Source organism: Populus nigra, chromosome 2 (genome assembly GCF_951802175.1).
Source record: "Populus nigra chromosome 2, ddPopNigr1.1, whole genome shotgun sequence".
Taxonomy (NCBI): domain Eukaryota; kingdom Viridiplantae; phylum Streptophyta; class Magnoliopsida; order Malpighiales; family Salicaceae; genus Populus; species Populus nigra.
In genome coordinates this window covers 7,921,884-7,929,383 of record NC_084853.1, presented here as the reverse complement: position 1 = coordinate 7,929,383, position 7,500 = coordinate 7,921,884, and positions in this window count along the sequence as shown.

Here is a 7,500-nt window from a genome sequence, read left to right as displayed (position 1 = left end):
CGAGGAGAGCCAACGCATGGGCGCGCGCACGGCAATTTAATGCCACGCCCACGCCAGCGTAGAGCTCTCCTCGCAATCCCCAAGCTCGGCGGTCCGCACCAGCCGCGTCGGCCAGGCCTCCGACTTGCGAGCAGGGGCAGCGGCCACCGCCGCCGTGACGTCGCGGCAAGCAGACAGCCGCGCAGCAGCTGCCAGCACCTTGGCACAAGCACGGCAAATGAATGCCACGCCCACGCCGCGGATAAGCAGCCCCAACGCGCCCGACGGCTTGGAGCGGGTCCCGAAGACGGTGGCCGGAATCGGGTCGTCGCCGGCCGGAAAACGGGTCATCGATGCCGGCAATACTTCGGGCCATGAGGCCCCCCACCTTAGTCCGAGTTTAGCAACAGCCCACATATCCCCCGCGGCAGGCCTATGGGCGCCAGGCCAGCGCGCCCCATGGCCAGTCAGGGGGCACCCCCCTAAAGAGCAATAAGTGTCATTGAAGCTCTGGCAGGGGGAGACACTACTAGGTCCCAGCTGTCACCCCCCCTCTAAAAAATTCATTTCTTGGTATTTTGAGCTGAAATTTTGCACAGAGGTTGGCAAAAATCCAATCCAACTTTATTAATTTTTCCAGAATTTTTCGAGGTCGGGAAGTATTTTTTTTTATTTTCCTACCATTAAAAATCGAGGAAATCGGAAAAAATAGGAACCGGCTCGGAATGACCCCAAATTCAGTGGGCAGCCTCATAAAAATATGGCTGATTTTACTGGATTGATTTCATGTGGAAAGCACGACGTTTTGTTGTAGGAATGCGGGAACCCCGGCGGCTCGCCTGCCGCGGCCAGCGACGTCGGGCTGGCCCCTGCAGCGCCTAGCCTCTCCCACGCGGGGGGCAGGCCAGAGCGCGGGGGGCCAGGGCCCGAAGGCAGCCCCCCCGCGGGCGAGAGAGCAAGCCAGCAGGGGCTGTCGCCTGCCGCGGCCAGCGACGTCGGGCTGGCCCCTGCAGCGCCTAGCCTCTCCCACGCGGGGGGCCAGGGCCCGAAGGCAGCCCCCCCGCGGGCGAGAGAGCAAGCCAGCAGGGGCTGTCGCCTGCCGCGGCCAGCGACGTCGGGCTGGCCCCTGCAGCGCCTAGCCTCTCCCACGCGGGGGGCCAGGGCCCGAAGGCAGCCCCCCCGCGGGCGAGAGAGCAAGCCAGCAGGGGCTGTCGCCTGCCGCGGCCAGCGACGTCGGGCTGGCCCCTGCCGCGGCCAGCGATGTCGGGCTGTCGCCTGCCGCGGCCAGCGACGTCGGGCTGGCCCCTGCAGCGCCTAGCCTCTCCCACGCAGGGGGCAGGCCAGAACGCGGGGGGCCAGGGCCCGAAGGCAGCCCCCCCGCGGGCGAGAGAGCAAGCCAGCAGGGGCTGTCCGCGCGTCGCGCAGCGCGGCATGGCTGCGGGGGCCGCGCGCGCGCGCGCCCAAGCGCCCAAGGGCCCCCAAGGGCCCCAGGCCCTCAGGCCCCAGCGCCCCAGCGCCCAGCGCGGGCGGGCGCGCGCGCGCGTGTGGTCTTTGAGGGGCGCCGGCCTGGTGGCTCCCTAAAGAGCAATAAGTGTCATTGCAGCTCTGGCAGGGGGAGACACTACTAGGTCCCAGCTGTCACCCCCCCTCTAAAAAATTCATTTCTTGGTATTTTGAGCTGAAATTTTGCACAGAGGTTGGCAAAAATCCAATCCACCTTCATTAATTTTCCCAGAATTTTTCGAGGTCGGGAAGTATTTGTTTTAATTTTCCTACCATTAGAAATCGAGTAAATCCGCAAAACTAGGAACCGGCCCGGAATGACCCCAAATTCAGTGGGCAGCCTCATAAAAATATGGCTGATTTTACTGGATTGGTTTCATGTGGAAAGCACGACGTTTTCTTGTAGGAATGCGGGAACCCCGGCAGCTCGCCTGCCGCGGCCAGCGACGTCGGGGACGCTGGCCTGCGCTGTCGAGCCCGCGAGGGCTGTCTCCGCGGCAGGCCCCCCCTGAACGGGGCACGACAGGCCACCGCGCTGGCTCGTCCAGCGTCGACAGTCCCTCGTCCAGGTTTCAGATCGCGCCAAGTCGAACCCATGACCTGCTCAAGCCATCGTGCGCTGCCGAATCCGCATCTGCGTGTAGGCTGCCATTCCACGCGGCAGCCCCTGTTTTCGTCAGCGTGCCCCCCTGACGAATTTTCCTGCCTGGCCCAGTCCAGCGTCCAGCCCCTGTTCGTCGAAAAATCTGCGCTGCCGATTTTCCACGCGGCAGCCCCTCTTTTCGTCAGCGTGCCCCCCTGACGAATTTTCCTGCCTGGCCCGGCCAGTCCAGCCCCTGTTCGTCGAAAAATCTGCGCTGCCGATTTTCCACGCGGCAGCCCCTCTTTTCGTCAGCGTGCCCCCCTGATGAATTTTCCTGCCTGGCCCGGCCGGTCCAGCATCCAGCCCCTGTTCGTCGAAAAATCTGCGCTGCCGATTTTCCACGCGGCAGCCCCTGTTTTCCTCAGCGTTCCCCCCTGACGAATGTTCGTCGAAAAATCTGCGCTGCCGATTTTCCACGCGGCAGCCCCTCTTTTCGTCAGCGTGCCCCCCTGACGAATGTTCGTCGAAAAATCTGCGCTGCCGATTTTCCACGCGGCAGCCCCTGTTTTCGTCAGCGTGCCCCCCTGACGAATTTTCCTGCCTGGCCCAGTCCAGCGTCCAGCCCCTGTTCGTCGAAAAATCTGCGCTGCCGATTTTCCACGCGGCAGCCCCTCTTTTCGTCAGCGTGCCCCCCTGACGAATTTTCCTGCCTGGCCCGGCCAGTCCAGCCCCTGTTCGTCGAAAAATCTGCGCTGCCGATTTTCCACGCGGCAGCCCCTCTTTTCGTCAGCGTGCCCCCCTGATGAATTTTCCTGCCTGGCCCGGCCGGTCCAGCATCCAGCCCCTGTTCGTCGAAAAATCTGCGCTGCCGATTTTCCACGCGGCAGCCCCTGTTTTCCTCAGCGTTCCCCCCTGACGAATGTTCGTCGAAAAATCTGCGCTGCCGATTTTCCACGCGGCAGCCCCTCTTTTCGTCAGCGTGCCCCCCTGACGAATGTTCGTCGAAAAATCTGCGCTGCCGATTTTCCACGCGGCAGCCCCTGTTTTCGTCAGCGTGCCCCCCTGACGAATTTTCCTGCCTGGCCCAGTCCAGCGTCCAGCCCCTGTTCGTCGAAAAATCTGCGCTGCCGATTTTCCACGCGGCAGCCCCTCTTTTCGTCAGCGTGCCCCCCTGACGAATTTTCCTGCCTGGCCCGGCCAGTCCAGCCCCTGTTCGTCGAAAAATCTGCGCTGCCGATTTTCCACGCGGCAGCCCCTCTTTTCGTCAGCGTGCCCCCCTGACGAATTTTCCTGCCTGGCCCGGCCGGTCCAGCATCCAGCCCCTGTTCGTCGAAAAATCTGCGCTGCCGATTTTCCACGCGGCAGCCCCTGTTTTCCTCAGCGTTCCCCCCTGACGAATGTTCGTCGAAAAATCTGCGCTGCCGATTTTCCACGCGGCAGCCCCTCTTTTCGTCAGCGTGCCCCCCTGACGAATTTTCCTGCCTGGCCCGGCCGGTCCAGCCCCTGTTCGTCGAAAAATCTGCGCTGCCGATTTTCCACTCCGCAGCCCCTGTTTTCGTCAGCGTGGCCCCCTGACGAATTTTCCTGCCTGGCCCGGCCAGTCCAGCGCCCAGCCCCTGTTCGTCGAAAAATCTGCGCTGCCGATTTTCCCCGACGAACCTGCAGCTGCACAAATCCGCGCTGCCACTGCCCCATTGTCTGGACCAACAGTCTTTTCCATCAAGCCCTGGACTATAAATCGTCCAGACTCATCGCCAGCACCCGCTGCCGATTCTGCCGACTTTGCCGATTTCGTCGGCGCTGCCGATTCCAACACTGCACCCACCGTGTCTAAACCAGCGCTGTTTCGTCAGCGTGTCCCCTTGACGAATTTCCCTGCCTGGCCTGGACAGTCCATCTTCCAGCCCATGTTCATCGAAAAATCTGCGCTGCCGATTTCCCCGACGAACCTGCAGCTGCACAAATCTGCGCTGCCGATTTCCCCCCCTGTCGGCATGGCTGCCGCTGCCCCGATGTCCAGACCAACAGTCTTTTTTGTCGACTTTGCCGATTTTGTCCGCGCTGCCGATTCCAACACTACCCCCTGCATCCAAACCAGCATTGTTTCGTCAGCTCTTCCCCTGACGATTTTAGCCCTGTAACAAACAGTAGGCCTCCAATCCCGCCAACGGGAGCCAAGTTGATAGGGAAGAGAATTGAATGACGCGCCTGGTCCTCGCACCCCGCCACCCGAGGGCCTTTTTCCCGGCAGCCTCTGAAAAACTCTAGCTTTCACGGTCCTCGCCGCCCCTCACCACCATGGCAGGCCTCTAATCCCACCCATCAGCAGTTGTAGCCGATAGGGCAGTGATTTGAATGACGCGTCGCGGGCCGCCGGGTCATCTCACCCCGCCATTAATTGGAGCGTTTTTGGCTGGCCGAGGATGGGGGGATGGATCTCTTCTTCCGAAAAAGCAAACAGTACATCGGGAGTTATGTTGACGGGGCATGGAATTGAATGACCCGTCGCGGGCCGCCGGGTCATCTCACCCGGCCATCCCGGGGAGCGTTTTTCCCGGCAGCATCGGGGAAACTCTTGCTTTCACTGCCCGCTGCCCAAGTCCCCACTCGCATCGGCCCCCCGCGCCAACAAGCCAACGCTGCCGAATCGGCAGACACTGCTGCCGAATCTGCCGACACTGCCCCGCGGGCTGCCACTGCCCCAGTGTCTAAACCAGCGGTCTTTCTCATCGAGCCTTGGACTATCCAGTCCGTCCTGACTCATCGCCAGCACCTGCTGCCGATTCTGCCGACTTTGCCGATTTTCTCGGCGCTGCCGATTCCAACACTGCGCCCACCGTGTCTGAACCAGCGCTGTTTCGTCAGCGTGTCCCCTCGACGAATTTTCCTGCCTGGCCTGGACAGTCCACCGTCCAGCCCGTGTTCGTCGAAAAATCTGCGCTGCCGATTCTGCCGACTTTGCCGATTTCGTCGGCGCTGCCGATTCCAACACTGCCCGCCGTGCCTGAACCAGCGCTGTTTCGTCAGCGTGTCCCCTCGACAAATTTTCCTGCCTGGCCTGGACAGTCCATCGCCCAGCCCATGTTCGTCGCAAAATCTGCGCTGCCGATTTTCCCCGACGAACCTGCAGCCGCACAAATCTGCGCTGCCGAATCTGCCGACACTGTCCCGCGGGCTGCCACTGCCCCAGTGTCTAAACCAGCAGTCTTTCTCGTCGAGCCTTGGACTATCCAGCCCGTCCAGACCCATCGCCAGCACCCGCTGCCGATTCTGCCGACTTTGCCGATTTCGTCGGCGCTGCCGATTCCAGCACTGCCCGCCGTGCCTGAACCAGCGCTGTTTCGTCAGCGTGTCCCCTCGATGAATTTTCCTGCATGGCCCGGCCAGTCCAGCGTCCAGCCCATGTTCGTCGAAAAATCTGCGCTGCCGATTCCCCCGACTTTGCCGATTTCGTCGGCGCTGCCGATTCCAACACTGCCCGCCGTGCCTGAACCAGCGCTGTTTCGTCAGCGTGTCCCCTCGACAAATTTTCCTGCCTGGCCTGGACAGTCCATCGTCCAGCCCATGTTCGTCGAAAAATCTGCGCTGCCGATTTTCCCCGACGAACCTGCAGCCGCACAAATCTGCGCTGCCGAATCTGCCAACACTGTCCCGCGGGCTGCCACTGCCCCAGTGTCTCAACCTGCGGTCTTTCTCGTCGAGCCTTGGACTATCCAGCCCGTCCAGACCCATCGCCAGCACCCGCTGCCAATTCTGCCGACTTTGCCGGTTTCATCGGCGCTGCCGATTCCAACACTGCGCCCACCGTGTCTAAACCAGCGCTGTTTCTTCAGCGTGTCCCCTCGATGAATTTTCCTGCATGGCCCGGCCAGTCCAGCGTCCAGCCCATGTTCGTCGAAAAATCTGCGCTGCCGATTCCCCCCTGTTGGCATGGCTGCCGCTGCCCCCTTGTCTGGACCAACAGTCTTTTCCGTCAAGCCCTGGACCATAAATCGTGCAGACTCACAGTCAGCACCTGCTGCCGACTTTGCCGATTTCGCCGGCTCTGCCGATTCCGAGCCAACGCTGCCGAAACAGACACTGCTGCCGAATCTGCCGACGCTGTCCCGCGGGCTGCCACTGCCCCAGTGTCTAAGCCAGCAGTCTTTCTCGTCGAGCCTTGGACTATCCAGCCCGTCCAGACTCATCGCCAGCACCTGCTGCCGATTCTGCCGACTTTGCCGATTTCGTCGGCGCTGCCGATTCCAGCACTGCCCGCCGTGCCTGAACCAGCGCTGTTTCGTCAGCGTGTCCCCTCGACGACTTTTCCTGCCTGGCCTGGACAGTCCAGCGTCCAGCCCATGCTCGTCAGACAATCTGCGCTGCCGATTTTCCCCGACGAACCTGCAGCCGCACAAATCTGCGCTGCCGAATCTGCCAACACTGTCCCGCGGGCTGCCACTGCCCCAGTGTCTCAACCTGCGGTCTTTCTCGTCGAGCCTTGGACTATCCAGCCCGTCCAGACCCATCGCCAGCACCCGCTGCCGATTCTGCCGACTTTGCCGATTTCGTCGGCGCTGCCGATTCCAGCACTGCCCGCCGTGCCTGAACCAGCGCTGTTTCGTCAGCGTGTCCCCTCGACGACTTTTCCTGCCTGGCCTGGACAGTCCATCTTCCAGCCCATGTTCATCGAAAAATCTGCGCTGCCGATTTCCCCGACGAACCTGCAGCTGCACAAATCTGCGCTGCCGATTTCCCCCCCTGTCGGCATGGCTGCCGCTGCCCCGATGTCCAGACCAACAGTCTTTTTTGTCGACTTTGCCGATTTTGTCCGCGCTGCCGATTCCAACACTACCCCCTGCATCCAAACCAGCATTGTTTCGTCAGCTCTTCCCCTGACGATTTTAGCCCTGTAACAAACAGTAGGCCTCCAATCCCGCCAACGGGAGCCAAGTTGATAGGGAAGAGAATTGAATGACGCGCCTGGTCCTCGCACCCCGCCACCCGAGGGGCCTTTTTCCCGGCAGCCTCTGAAAAACTCTAGCTTTCACGGTCCTCGCCGCCCCTCACCACCATGGCAGGCCTCTAATCCCACCCATCAGCAGTTGTAGCCGATAGGGCAGTGATTTGAATGACGCGTCGCGGGCCGCCGGGTCATCTCACCCCGCCATTAATTGGAGCGTTTTTGGCTGGCCGAGGATGGGGGGATGGATCTCTTCTTCCGAAAAAGCAAACAGTACATCGGGAGTTATGTTGACGGGGCATGGAATTGAATGACCCGTCGCGGGCCGCCGGGTCATCTCACCCGGCCATCCCGGGGAGCGTTTTTCCCGGCAGCATCGGGGAAACTCTTGCTTTCACTGCCCGCTGCCCAAGTCCCCACTCGCATCGGCCCCCCGCGCCAACAAGCCAACGCTGCCGAATCGGCAGACACTGCTGCCGAATCTGCCGACACT